This window comes from Leopardus geoffroyi, chromosome C3, assembly GCF_018350155.1.
Source record: "Leopardus geoffroyi isolate Oge1 chromosome C3, O.geoffroyi_Oge1_pat1.0, whole genome shotgun sequence".
NCBI classification, from domain to species: domain Eukaryota; kingdom Metazoa; phylum Chordata; class Mammalia; order Carnivora; family Felidae; genus Leopardus; species Leopardus geoffroyi.
In genome coordinates this window covers 34,452,755-34,465,850 of record NC_059338.1, presented here as the reverse complement: position 1 = coordinate 34,465,850, position 13,096 = coordinate 34,452,755, and positions in this window count along the sequence as shown.

Genomic DNA, 13,096 nt, shown 5'->3' with positions numbered 1-13,096 from the left:
TTGTATCAAGAGCCATAAAATAAAATGATGGAGAGTGACGGCTGATACTTTGCATGTATGGTGGATACTCCCAAGGAGGGGAGAATTGAGAGCGTAGCTCACCTGAATGGAGCGAGGGGGAGATGACGCCACGCAGGGGAAATGGCAAATGCAAAGCTCTGTGGGGCAAACCTTGGCAAGTTCGAGAAGCCGCAGATAAGCGAGGGCAAGAAGGCTACTGAGGCTGCCTCAGAGTGAGAGCAAGCAAGATCCGCAGGCCAGACCACATCAGGCCTCTTGGGCTTCAGTAAGGAGTCTGGATTTTATCCAGAGATCAGGAAACCACTGGGGGGTTTTGAGCAGAGAAATAACGATGATCTGGTTTATGCTTTTCAAGGATCAAGCTGGTTGCTGAGTAGAGAATGGGGGTAGAGAGGCAAGAGGGTGGAAAGGAGGAGGGCAGGTGGGGGATAACCACCGTATCCAGAGGAACGATCGCGGCCGGGAGCAGGGTGAGAACAGCGGAAACAAAGCAGAATTCCAAAGAGGTCTTGAAGGTCCAGCTAACAGGACTTGTCACCTCCGTGGAGTCCTTCAAATACAAATTTTAAAGAGTGTATTTTATGTAATATTCACAGACACTCTATGAAGTAAGTACCATTATCCCGGAAAACAAAACTGAGTTTTCAGGGGGCTGTGCTCGACGCTCAGCGGGCAGAAGCAAAGATGAGTAAACTGTGAATTTATTTGAACCCACAGATGTTTCAGTCTTGAAAACAATACTGTAAATGCATTAAAACAAACAAAAACAACAAAATGCAAAGCAGCCGGTGAGAAAGGACACAAGGAAAGAGTGAGTGAAGTATTGTGTATCCAGGGGCGGGCCGACTCCTTCCGGCAGGGAGAGAGACTGGGGACGGTGGGTCATGGGAAGATGCCACCTGAGTGGGGTGGTAAAAGTGGTTACAATTTTGGTAGCAAAAATGGGTGAGGACCTTCGAGGCTAGTAGAAGGGCATCCATAGGTACCTGCAGAGATAGGCGTGTGGGGAAGTAAAAGGTCCTTTCAAAACACTGTGTTTCCCAGTACAGCAGACAAGTTGGAGGTATTAAGGGAAGCCAAGTATCAAAAAGGTGTGTGTCATTGAATGCCAGGCCGCAGAGCTTAATTGTATTCATTGGAAAAGAGAGTACCACGGAAAAGTTCCCATGTATTCCTCACCTATTCATCTATTCGACAAACCTTTTTATTTATTTATTTATTTATTTTATTTTTTGAGTGCTTATTACAAACCAGGTACTATGCCAGGCACCTGGGATAAGACACAGTCTCTTCTGGCAAAGTCTTCTCACTGGCAGACATGGGAGGGATAGATGACAGAACAATTCGTGCTGAACCTAAGTGATATGGTGAAGGACGCTTTGAGTGGAAGGGGCATGGAAACCATGGAAGGCTTCCCAGAAGAGGTGACATCTGGGACAACTTAGTTTTAAAAGAAGACTCTAGAGATGAGTGTTCCAGGAAGAGGAAGGAGCCTTGGCCCAGGTGCAAAGTGAGGATGGTCATTCCAGAAATACAAGGGGTTCTTTTAAGGCCCAAGCAAAGAACACGATTCTTCTTTGTATCTTCTATTTCCGTGCGGAGACTTTCTATTTGTTCTTTTATTTCAAGCATGTTATAATTGCTCATTGAGGCATTTTTATGATAGATGTTTTAAAATCCTTGTCAGATAATTCTAAACTCTCTGTCATCTCAGTATCGGTGTCTGTTAATTACCTTTTCTCCTTCAAGTTGAGATTTCTGGTCCTTGGTATCATAAGTGATCTCAAGTTGTATCCTGGACGTTTTGGGTACTATGTTACAAAACTCCAGATCTTATTTCAGTGTCCTGTTTGGTGCTGGTCTGGTGGGGGGATTCCTCCTTACCAGGCGGGGACGGAAGTCCCGGCCCTCCATTCAGCTGTTGACGCCTGTTGGGGTGGGTGCCCCATTCCTGTTGGATAGATTGGAAGTTCAGGCCCCCTATTATCCCTGTGTTGATACTACCCTGGTGACATGTCATTCTAGGAGTCCCGAGGGCCCCAGCCTTCGTCAGTTTACCTTTCAGAGTCTTCTTAGGTTTTCTTTTTTTTTTTAATTTTTTTTTTAACATTTATTCATTTTTGAGAGACAGAGCGCCACTGGGGGAGGGGCAGAGAGAGAGGGAGACATGGAATCCGAAGCGGGCTCCAGGCTCGGAGCTGTCAGCACAGAGCCCGATGCAGGGCTCAAACTCACGAACCGCGAGATCATGACCTGAGCCAGAGTCGGACGCTTCACTGAGTGAGCCACCAGGCGCCCCACCTCTTATGTTTTCTATACACCATCCAGAATTTTTAGAAGCACTTAGCCAGAGGAATAGGAAGCGGTACGTCTACTTTCATCTTGTCTGGAACTGGAAGTTTGTGCCAAAAATATGAAGAAGTCAATCACTGGCCATGAGGCCTGCGTGGTAGGGAGGTTGTAGATGAGCTTCTCAGAGCCCTCTCACCCCCTTAAAAGTTCTTGAGGACTCCAAAAAGCTTTGGATTTTGAGCGTTACATCTATCAATAATCACTGTACCAGAAGCTAAAACCGGGAAATTTTGAAATTATTCAGTAATTCATTTAAAAGTGGTAATTTTCTCATTGTGTGAGTATATAAGTAACCTACATTTTAATGAAAAATAATGCATTTTCAAAAATAAAAGCACTTCGGGAGAACAGGGGCACTGTTTTGCATTTTGGCACCTCTCTTCAATATCTGGCTTAAGAGAAGCCTCCTGATTCTCTTTCATGTTTCTGTATTCAATATGTTGTCATATTACACGTCATGTGGCCTCTGGAACACAGCGGTGTCTACACTTCAGAGAGGAGAAAAGTGAAAAAGGACAAATCACATTTTACTATTATCAGAGAAAATCATTTCAACCCTAGAGACCCCTGGGAAATGTTTCAAGGTCCCTCAGGGGACCCTGGATTGCACTTCGAGAATTGCACTCTTTCCACGGCTGTGGCTGCTGAGCCCAGGAAACGGGGCTGGTATGAATGAGGAACAGAACTTTTCATTTTATTTCACTTTAATGAATTCAAACTTTAAAACTGAAACAGTATAATTTTTTGTTAAATATAATCTTACTGTTTTGGTAAGAATACATTTCACTTTAACCCTCGAAAAGTTGGCATCTGAATTGAGACGTGCCGTACGTATGAAACACCAGCCAGATTTTGAAGACTTTTGAAGAAAAGTGAAGGTGAGGGGCTTCTCATTAATAATTTGTTTACATTGGGTTTGTGTTGCTCTGGCAATTATTTTGAATACAGTGGGTTAAGTAAAATGTATTGGCAAGGTTGATTTCATTTGTATGTTTTAGGGTTTTTTGCTGCTGTTATCGCTCTTTTAGGGGTTTGTTTGCTACTTTTACTTTAAAAAAATATTTATTTATTTATTTATTTATTTTGAGAGAGAGAGAGAGATTGGGGGTGGGGGAGGGACAAAGAGAGTGAGAAAGAATCTTAGGCAGGCTCTGCACTGTCAGTGCAGATCCCGATGCGGGGCTTGAACCTGAGAACCGTGAGATCATGACCCGAGCTGAAACCAAGGGTTGGATGCTTAACTGACGGAGCCACCCAGGTGCCCCTGTTCATTTTATTTTTTTTTTTTTTAATGTGGCTTCTATCAATTTAAAGCTACGCGTGTAGCTCATAGTAGGTTTCCACCTGGCAGTGCTGCTCTAGCTGAACCTGGGCAACGAAAGCTTTCTGTGCCATGTGAAGTTTATTCTTTTTTTTTTTTTTTTTTAAATATTTTTTTTTCCAACGTTTTTATTTTATTTTTGGGACAGAGAGAGACAGAGCATGAACGGGGGAGGGGCAGAGAGAGGGAGACACAGAATCGGAAACAGGCTCCAGGCTCTGAGCCATCAGCCCAGAGCCTGACGCGGGGCTCGAACTCACGGACCGCGAGATCGTGACCTGGCTGAAGTCGGACACTTAACCGACTGCGCCACCCAGGTGCCCCTGAAGTTTATTCTTTATTGCGAAGGTAGTGCGGAGCCATCGAAAGGTCCCAGGTAGGGCAGCGGCAGCAGCAGCAGATTTGCATTTTAGAAAGTTCGCTTTGGCAGCAGTGTGGCATGTGGGTTGAAGGAGGAAGCAGCTAGGAGGTGATTTTACTGCTGAGGATAAGGGAAGCTTGGGGTCTGGAGAAATATACTGGAAAGACAAAATCAACTGGTATCGGTTCTTGGGTGTAGTGATGACACTGTGGGTCATACCGGAGAGTATTCTTATTCTTAGGAGATGCCTGCAGAAGTGTTTAAGGATGAAGTGTCCTATTAGCCACAACCAACTTTTAAGTCCTGTATATCCACATGGAAACATCGCACACATACACACAGTGCATATTTGTGAGAGCCTGGGGAGGAAAGGCAAGTGGCATGTTAGTATTATTATGAAAAATATATGTAGATGGCGAAGGGAGGTGGGGAGAGAAGGCAAATGCGTTATAAAACGTGAGTCACTGTGACTCTCAAAGTGATCTAGTAAATAAGGGATCATTTTACTTTTTTAAATCTTTCTGTATGTTTGAAATTCTCCAAAATGAAGAGATGGGGGAAAATGAAAAAAACCCCAAAAACCCTTAATGCATTGATTGGATGTGAGAGCAAGGGGAAAAGAGCAGGCAAGGATGAGTTTCTGGTTTCTTGATTGACAATGGAGTGGACAAGGTTGTCATTCTTTTTTTTTTTTTAAGTTTATTTAATTATTTTGAGAGAGAGAGGGAGAGAGAGAGCATGTGTAGGGAGGGGCAGAGAGAGACAGAGAGAGAGAATCCCACGCAGGCTCCATGTTGTCAAAGCAGAGCCTGACGTGGGACTCAAACCCATGAACCATGAGATCGTGGCCTGAGCTGAAATCAAGAGTCAGATGTTTAACCGACTGAGCCACCCAGGCGCCTCAGTGGTTGCCATTCTTGAGATGAAAGCACAGAGAATACACGGGACTGTGGAAGGTCAGGATGAATCCAGTGTGGAATGTGTGTGCTTCAAGGTGCCTTGGGGACCCAACGGGCAGGGTACAAGCTTAAGTTTCTGAGAGGCAACGATTCTAGAGATGCAGACCTGCAGGATTTGGAATCCAGACAGTAATTGAAGGTTTCTGAGAGCAGTATAGTATCTAGGGTGTGTGGGGTGGGGAAATAGAAGAGAAGGAGGTGTGAAGACAGAACCCCAAGGGAACGCTAATGTTTAAGGGTCTGCAAAGGAGAATGGAGTTGTAGACAGCCTCCATGATGCCCCCCAGGATGGCCTCCTCATATTTGTACCACCATTGGTCTGTGTGACACAGTCAAAAATGATGGTATGTCACTCCTGATATTAGGTTATAAAAGACACTGTGGCTTTCATTCAGGCTCATTCTTCTTGAATCACTTGCTTTGGAGGAGGCCATCTGTCATGTCACGAGCAGTGCTGTGCAGAAGTCCACGTGGCAAAGAACTGAAACCACCTGCCAACAGCCATGTGGAGCTGGGAAGAGCTTGGAAGAAAATATTCACGAATGAATGAATGAATGAATGGATGGATGGATGGATGAGACTGAAGTCTCTTGAGAAACCCTGAACCAGAACAACCCAGCTAAGCAGTTCCATCCGACTAAACTGCTCCCAAACTCCCGACCCTAAGAAACTACATGAGATAATCAGTGCTATTTTGAGTGGCTAAATTTGGGGTGATTTGTTATGCAACAACTGACAGCCAGCACTGAGGACTCAATGGAAACTTAGAAGAGTGGTCAAAGAGATATGAAAACTTTGAGACTAGGATAACACGAAGCCAGGGAAGAGAATCTTACATGGAGGAAGGTCTGGGATACAGTATCCAAATGCCACCAAGTGGAAGAGAAATGGACTTTTCAGCAAAGGGGTGGTTGGCAATCTTGGTGAAAGCAATCAGTAGGGTGTAGGGGGGCAGAAACCAGAAGATAGTAGACTACAGAGTAAATAATAATAAATGCTATAATCTTTCCATTGTCACATTTAATTGGGGGGGGGAACCCTAGTGGCAAGTATCATAATCCCCATTTCAGGGATGAGAAAGCCAATGTCACACTGCTGCTATGTGGTAAAAATCTGTCCCCCCCACCCCTACACAAGGGAACTATTCAAGAATTCTGTCTAACTATATTCATTACTGTCTCTGGAAAGAGTTCTGCTAAACTCCATTTTGGTAACCTCATTCCATTGGTGGTTGTGTTCTTACATCCTTTATAATTTCGGTGCCCCCAGATGGCTGCCCAGCTGGGATACAGGCTCCTTCTAGTTCTGCCTAAATCAGCCTTCCTGCCTTAGGTAAATCCTTGAGAAAAGAACTGACAAATTAAAATGAGTGAAAAGCCATTCTTCCATTCATTCCATCATTACTCTTTTGAGTTCTTTGAAAGAGCCTCAGCTACCGGGCCAGCCTTCTGAGATATGGATGGGCTACCAATGTGATGTTTTATATCTGAAGTTGGCACTCCACAAGCAGAAGAAAGTCTGCCTTATCTTCCTAGAGAGGGGGCCCCTACCCAAGGTTGAATAAAGCACAGCATCAACGAATGAAGCAATCAGAGTAATCACTCAGCAGTGATTAATAGCAATAACTCTCAAGTCTCACACATGAAGCTATAGATATGTAGCTATTTCTAGCCCCAACTCTGTTCTAATGTCTTTGACCTTCAGTCAATCAGTTCACTTTCCTGTGACCCATACCACCTCCGCCACTGAAAGGTTTCCTGAGAAAGGTTTGCCCTGTGAGAAGAACCCACCTCAGACCGGCTCGAGCTTTACTAAGTGACCGTGTGGTGTCTCGGTCAGTCTCCCTGGCTTTGGACTCAGACAGGCTCCACTGGGATTCCAGTATCTGTGTGATTGCAAGTGGGTTTCACTTTTAACTTTTATTATTTCCAGGTTTCTCATCTGGGAAAAAAAAAAAAGAGGGATGATAATATTTACCTCTTAGCATTCCCCTAAGTATAGTAGGGAGAAAAAAATTGTCTGTAAAAATATGACCGCCCAACTCCCTCGTTCTAGTGTGGGGCAGGAACCACCTCAGAGGTACTTGGGTCATTTGTTGAGGGAAATGCTTCGGTAAACCTGTGTGGCCAAGAAAAGCAGCTAAGCTCCCTCATGTTCACCCATCTCCACAGTTCCTTCTCCAACCCCAGATTGAGAATAGCCCAGAATGCAGAGATTTGCTCAAGAGAGATAAATTACAGGACACCTGGGTGGCTCAGTTGGTTAAGTGTTTGATTCTTCAAGTCAGCTCAGGTCTTGATCTCAGGTCTTGGTCTCAGGGTCATGAGTTCAAGTCTCACATTGGGGTCCATGCTGAGCGTGAAGCCTACTTAAAAACAGAGAGAAGCAGAGAGCTGAATTTATTTGTGTAATAAAGTAGTAAGAAACTTGTGTTTCCAGGGAGAGGTGGGGAACAGTAGAGAGAAAGAAAGAGAAGGGGAAAATGGCAGCCAGGTGGGAGGGCACCATGTGAGGGAGATGGGGAGCGTTGGTGTGGAGATTTCCAGCTCTTGCTTGTTCTAAGTGGTGTTACAACCATCATGTCTTGCTTCTGACCTCCGGTAGAAGTCTTCCACACAAAATGGCCCTATGTTCTTAGGGTTTCGGGGATAGAAGGAAGGAAGGAGCTCAGCTTGCTATGAGTGAGAGTGATGCGTCAAGCGAAAGACATTGTCAGGAGGCAGATACAAGAGGTTGAATTCAGCCAGAACAGGAATTCATAAGGAAAAGTGACCATGAAAATCTCATCCCATCTCTCAAGAATCCTTGGAAATTTGGGGTCAGAACACAGACATTCCACAAAATTGGGTATGGGGACTGGGCTACGTCAAAAATCCATGATCCAAGAAGGCTGGTAAAAATCAGATTACATAAGGATGAAATGAGAGAAGGTCCATAAAGCATAATTAGCTCAGAGCCCAGCTTGTGATAAGCACTGAACTACAGGTAGCTTCTTGTTATGATTTAGTGCGCAATTTCCTTCTTTCTTCACCCCTTTGAACTTCAAGGGCTCACAATCTACTTGAAAATTACGATCTAGTCATTCATTCATTCTGCAAACATTTATCAAATTCCTTCTGTATATCAGGTAAGTTAAATCATCTCAGGTAGCAGCGATGATCACAGCTAATGTTATGCAAGGCTCACTATGCGCCATGCGCTGTGCCAAAGGCCTTACCTGGCGCGTGTCATGTATTCCTCAGGACAGTCCTAGGGAAGAACGCTCCCACTTTACAAATGACACACTGAGGCACAGTAAAGTTAAGTGGCTTGCTCAGATCACATAGCTAGCCAGTGGGCGGGGGCGGAGCCAAGGCTTGAACCCAGGCAGCCGAATTTCAGTGGATTATTTTAAGCTCTACGCTGTTTCTTTTTAATGTTTATTTATTTATTTAGAGAGAGAGAGAGAGAGAGTGCAAAGGAGGGGCAGAGAATCCCAAGCAGTGTCCACACTGTCAGCACAAAGCCTGACACGGGGCTCAATGCCACAAACCGTGAGAAGATGACCTGAGTCGAAACCAAGAGTCAGACGCTTCACCCACTGAACCACCCAGGCGCCCCTCCATGCTGTTTTTAAATGCAGTCGACCTGGGTGAGTTATGGCCTACGGAAGGGGGCGGGTGGAGATCACGAGGTAAGGGTCCTGGGGAGATAAGCCTACAAGTACTGGCAGGATTTTCTTGCCTCCTTTCTCCTCACCCCTTCTACTCCCTTTCTAGCTCTCAGCTCTCCAGATGGGGGTGACATCAGGATCCTCACACTTTTCGTGTGTTCGGAGCTGCTCCTCAGCTCTGCGTTGTTCCCACCGTTAGCAAAGGGAAGGAGGAAAAGAAAGAGAAGGAAAAGACCCATTAAAGCAACCAATAGATAATTAGGAGCAGACTATTTTGCCATAATGCAGCACAACAGCAATAAATAAATCAATCACTTGGGGGGTGGGGAATGACTCGCCTATAATCAGCTATTAAAGGCTTGTACCGCTAATTAGTCTATTAATTAGAACTGTTCTCGCCCTTCCACACGTTATCAGCCTGCCAAGGCAAAGAAAACTCAGCCCCAGGGGCAGGAGATAAGAGAAGTAAGAAAGACGGAAGTAGCAGATTCAAACAGCTGGGCAAGTCTGTGTTTTAAAAGCACAGCTTAGTGCCCGGGGCAAATCCACCTGCTAGTAAGAAAGGAACGTTTATCAAAAACCAAAGGGCTGTTGTCTTTGTTGAGCAGAAAGGGAAGAAACGATTTAATCTTTAAAGGGAAAAACCACCATAACGACACAAGGGGATCTGTGAAGGGCAGCTCCACTGGGTGTTCCCTGGGGCACTGGACACGGTGAGAAACACACTTGCTTAGCGCAAAGGCAGCGTTATCGGAGGCTCAGGAGCACGGCACTCTATCCCCTGATGCTCAAGTGTACTCATCTTGGGGAACTAACACATGTTGAGTGCCTACTATGTGCCAGGCACACCCCTTCTGTGCTTTATGCTTTGCAACATCTTGTTTGCTGATTTCATTGACGTTCTTAGAATGCCCGACAGTCATTTTTAGGAGTTCTCAAAAAGAAGCCTCATTGGAGCCCTCACAGCTGTGGTCACCAAAAGATGGTTGTTCGGCTCTTCCTCTCCTGTTCTGACTCTCAGTGGTCTGTGCCCCCTGCCCACCCAGAGCCTGAAGAAGCCTCTCATCCATCACTGAGGCTGACTCAAAGGGCCTAGGGACTGACAAGGTCTTCTTCAACAGTTCATACAGGCTCTGAGCCTCACAGCTCTCTCTGTGTCCCCAGGAGGGGCGCAGTGGGGAGGACCGTGGCCTTCGTACTCCTCCCCTCTCTTTTCCAGCGTCTCTGCTCCCCTCCGCCCTCCCCTAGTTACCAAACTGACATCCCCATGCACTCAAATGAAAAATAGCAGACACAGAGCGGGGTGTTGGAGGCAGGTGTCTCCACTGGCAACAGCCCACCGGCAGCTGCTAGGTTATCTTGTTTCATCCTTACAAAAGCCGTGTGACAGGCTATTACCAATCCCATTTTGCAGAGCGGGGAAACTGTGGCTCAGAGAGGTTGAGTCACGCGGCCAGTCTTCCCGAGGCAGTGACAAAGCACTTAGCGAGACTTCAGTAAATATTTGCGCCGCAGACAGAATCGGAAACATGGAGGTGATGGAAGGTTTCCAGCTTTGGGGGACCTCAGAACTCTCAGGGGTCCAACTGCATGGTAAAGGGGGGCTGTCAATTGGGACAACCCTCTAGAGTGGCAGAAGGGCCAGAGATGGAGAGTACGGGGTCAGCCTCAAGGTCAATTGCTCCCTACCCCACTCCTTCCTGCCCTAATACTTGTCGTATAGCTCACTTTCTACCGGCAACCCTCCCCAAGAAACCCTTTCAGAAACGGTAAGTGGTGACACTGTCTTGCCTGATCCTCAGGATGTCAATAGGTCTGTGTCCCAACAGTGCTTTCTGCTTTGTGGGTGAGAGGGAGGGGCAGTGGTGATGGATGTGTGGAGAGAGCCTGGGCTTAGGAGCCAGTGACCAGCCTCTATTCCCTGACAACTAGCTAGGTGACCTTAGGCAAATTGCTTTACATTATCCACTTTCAGTTTCCTCATATGCAAAATAGGAAATGTCAGCTGCCTACCCCCAAATGTTATTGCGAGGATCCAGTGCAGTAATACAACACTACTATTATATAGAGAGAACTTCACAATTACAGAGTGTTTTCATATATATCTCTGCCAACCTTTAGATCCTCAACACCCTCAGGATTATTATCCCTATTTTTCAGTTGAGGAAATCAAAGACACAGAAGGATTGAAATTCACTTGAAAACAGTGAGCGGTGCTATTATTCAAAAGCAGAATGCCTGGCCCTACCACGTCTGACTTTCAGACCACGTAGCACCACGGCATTTGCCCTAGAGTCTCTCCTCTGGGGTATGTGTCACGTTCAAAGCTTTCATTCATTCAATAAACATTTGTTGCCTTTCTACATAGAGTCAGGTAGTGAGGACACTTTGCAGAGCTCCTAGTGCAGCAGAGAAGGTAGACCTCATATATGTGAGGAACAATACTGTGTGAGAAGGAGAGTGAGGACAGGTGATATAGGAGGAGACCTTAAGGAAATCTGAAGAGTGAGTAGGGCATAGCCTCATAAAAAGCCAGGGAAGGGCATTCTCAGCTCAAGGTGGGAAAGGGCATGGTGTTTGGGACTACTAAAGCATAAAAGGTAAGAGGGAAAGTGATGAGAGAGAGACTGGAAAGTCAGCTGAGTCCAGATTTTGAATGCTTAGCAAGCGAGTAGAGGAGTTTGGACTTTATCCTTAGGATAATGTGGAGCTACCTAAGGCTTTAAGCAGGGAAACGATTGGGAACCTAGGAAGATTTTTCTCGCTGGGATGTGGACACTAGATCTGAGTTGGGCAAGACTGGAGGCAGGTAGACCAGCTAGATGGGGACACATGCAGAAATTCAGGCAAGAAATAATGCTGGTCTGAGCTCCAGATGGGATCATAGGATGGAGAGAAGGGCAGTCTTTGGAATAGAGTTAGCAATCAAAACCAAGAAGTGGTGATTGATGGGGAATGTGCATGGAGAGAGGCAAGTGAGAGGAAAGAGTCAAGGATGACATTAGCTTGTGTGATTGGTGAATGGTAGTGTCCTTATTGGAAAAGGGGACATTAGGGGTAGAATATCTGCTTTCTATCAGGTATATTCTGCATGAACTTATATCCCAATTTTGCCAAGAACCTCTAAATTATGGCTGTCTTGTCCAGAGGATGAGGAATGGGTGAAAAGATCCTGCCAACTTGAGAATTCCATTGGCCAGGCACTGAGGTGTGCACATGGTATATGTTGATGGTGCAGCCTCAGGAAGTGGAACAGCATCCAGTTCCTCTGGAGTAACAGGATTCATCTCCCTGGGTTTCCTGTGGGCCTTCTGTTCCTTCAACCCAACTTCCTTTTCTTTGGTTTTTAAGAGCTGTGTGTCAAGGGCAGACCGTATAAGGCATATTAGTAGTTGCCAAGGGGGAAACTGATCTTAAAAGAGTTTACTATCTAGAAGGACCAAGAAGACAACTAACTACGAAAATAACTACAGATCCATCCATGTGGATAGTATTAATGGCCATAAATGTCATAAAGAACATGCTCCCAGAAAGCCATTCCTTCTGAATGGGGAAAATCGGGGGAAAAGGTATCCGAGTTGGTCTTAAAGGAAAGATGGAATTTCTATAGGAAGAAATGTGAGATTGGGGGGCAAAGGAGATATTCTAAAGGAGGAAACAGCATGATCAAAGATGGCAGCGGGTACAGGTAATCACCAGCTGGGAATCCTGCTGTCTTAGGGTATCTGCAGAGACGGTTCTTAAACTGATGTTCAGGGCGTTTTGAGAAGTCTGCGAATGCCCTGACTATCCAAAATTGCGTATGTATGCACATGGACTATTCTGGAGAGAGGGCCCACACCTCTCCTCCAATTCTCAGAAGGGGCTGGATCTGAGAAAAGTTTAGAAAACAGCACTCTAATTCTCCCGAATTAGAATTCACAGGTGGGCTGGAGGCGTGTGTGTGTGTGTGTGTGTGTGTGTGTGTGTGTGAAACAAGCACGGTTGGGAATGACCGGTGCATACCTGGGATCTCTCTATAGGCCCAAGGAGGCCTTGGAATGCTAGCCTCACGAGCTTCCTGCCCTTTGCCACCCCCCCGATTTCCCACCCCCATTTTACAAGAGCAGTCACCACTGGCACCAGGGTCTCCACTGCCCTAGGAGAAATAAAGGAGGCAAGGACAGAGGAGCAGGGGGGAAGAATTCGGGAATCATGCAAAAACTCTGAATCGCCTTTGGAGACAGGCTGGGAGGGGAGTCGTTCCGCCCTAAATCTGGAGACAGTCAGTGGGCCCCGCAGGTCCCCCCCCCCCCCCCCCGACACACACACACACCGCCCCACAGCAAGGCTTCGGTCAAATTCTGGGAATTTCCCAACCCGTCGGTAGGGCTGCGGCAGATTTTCCCGGACGCGAGCGTGCCGTGCCCGCCGCGGCCGCTGGGTGGCGC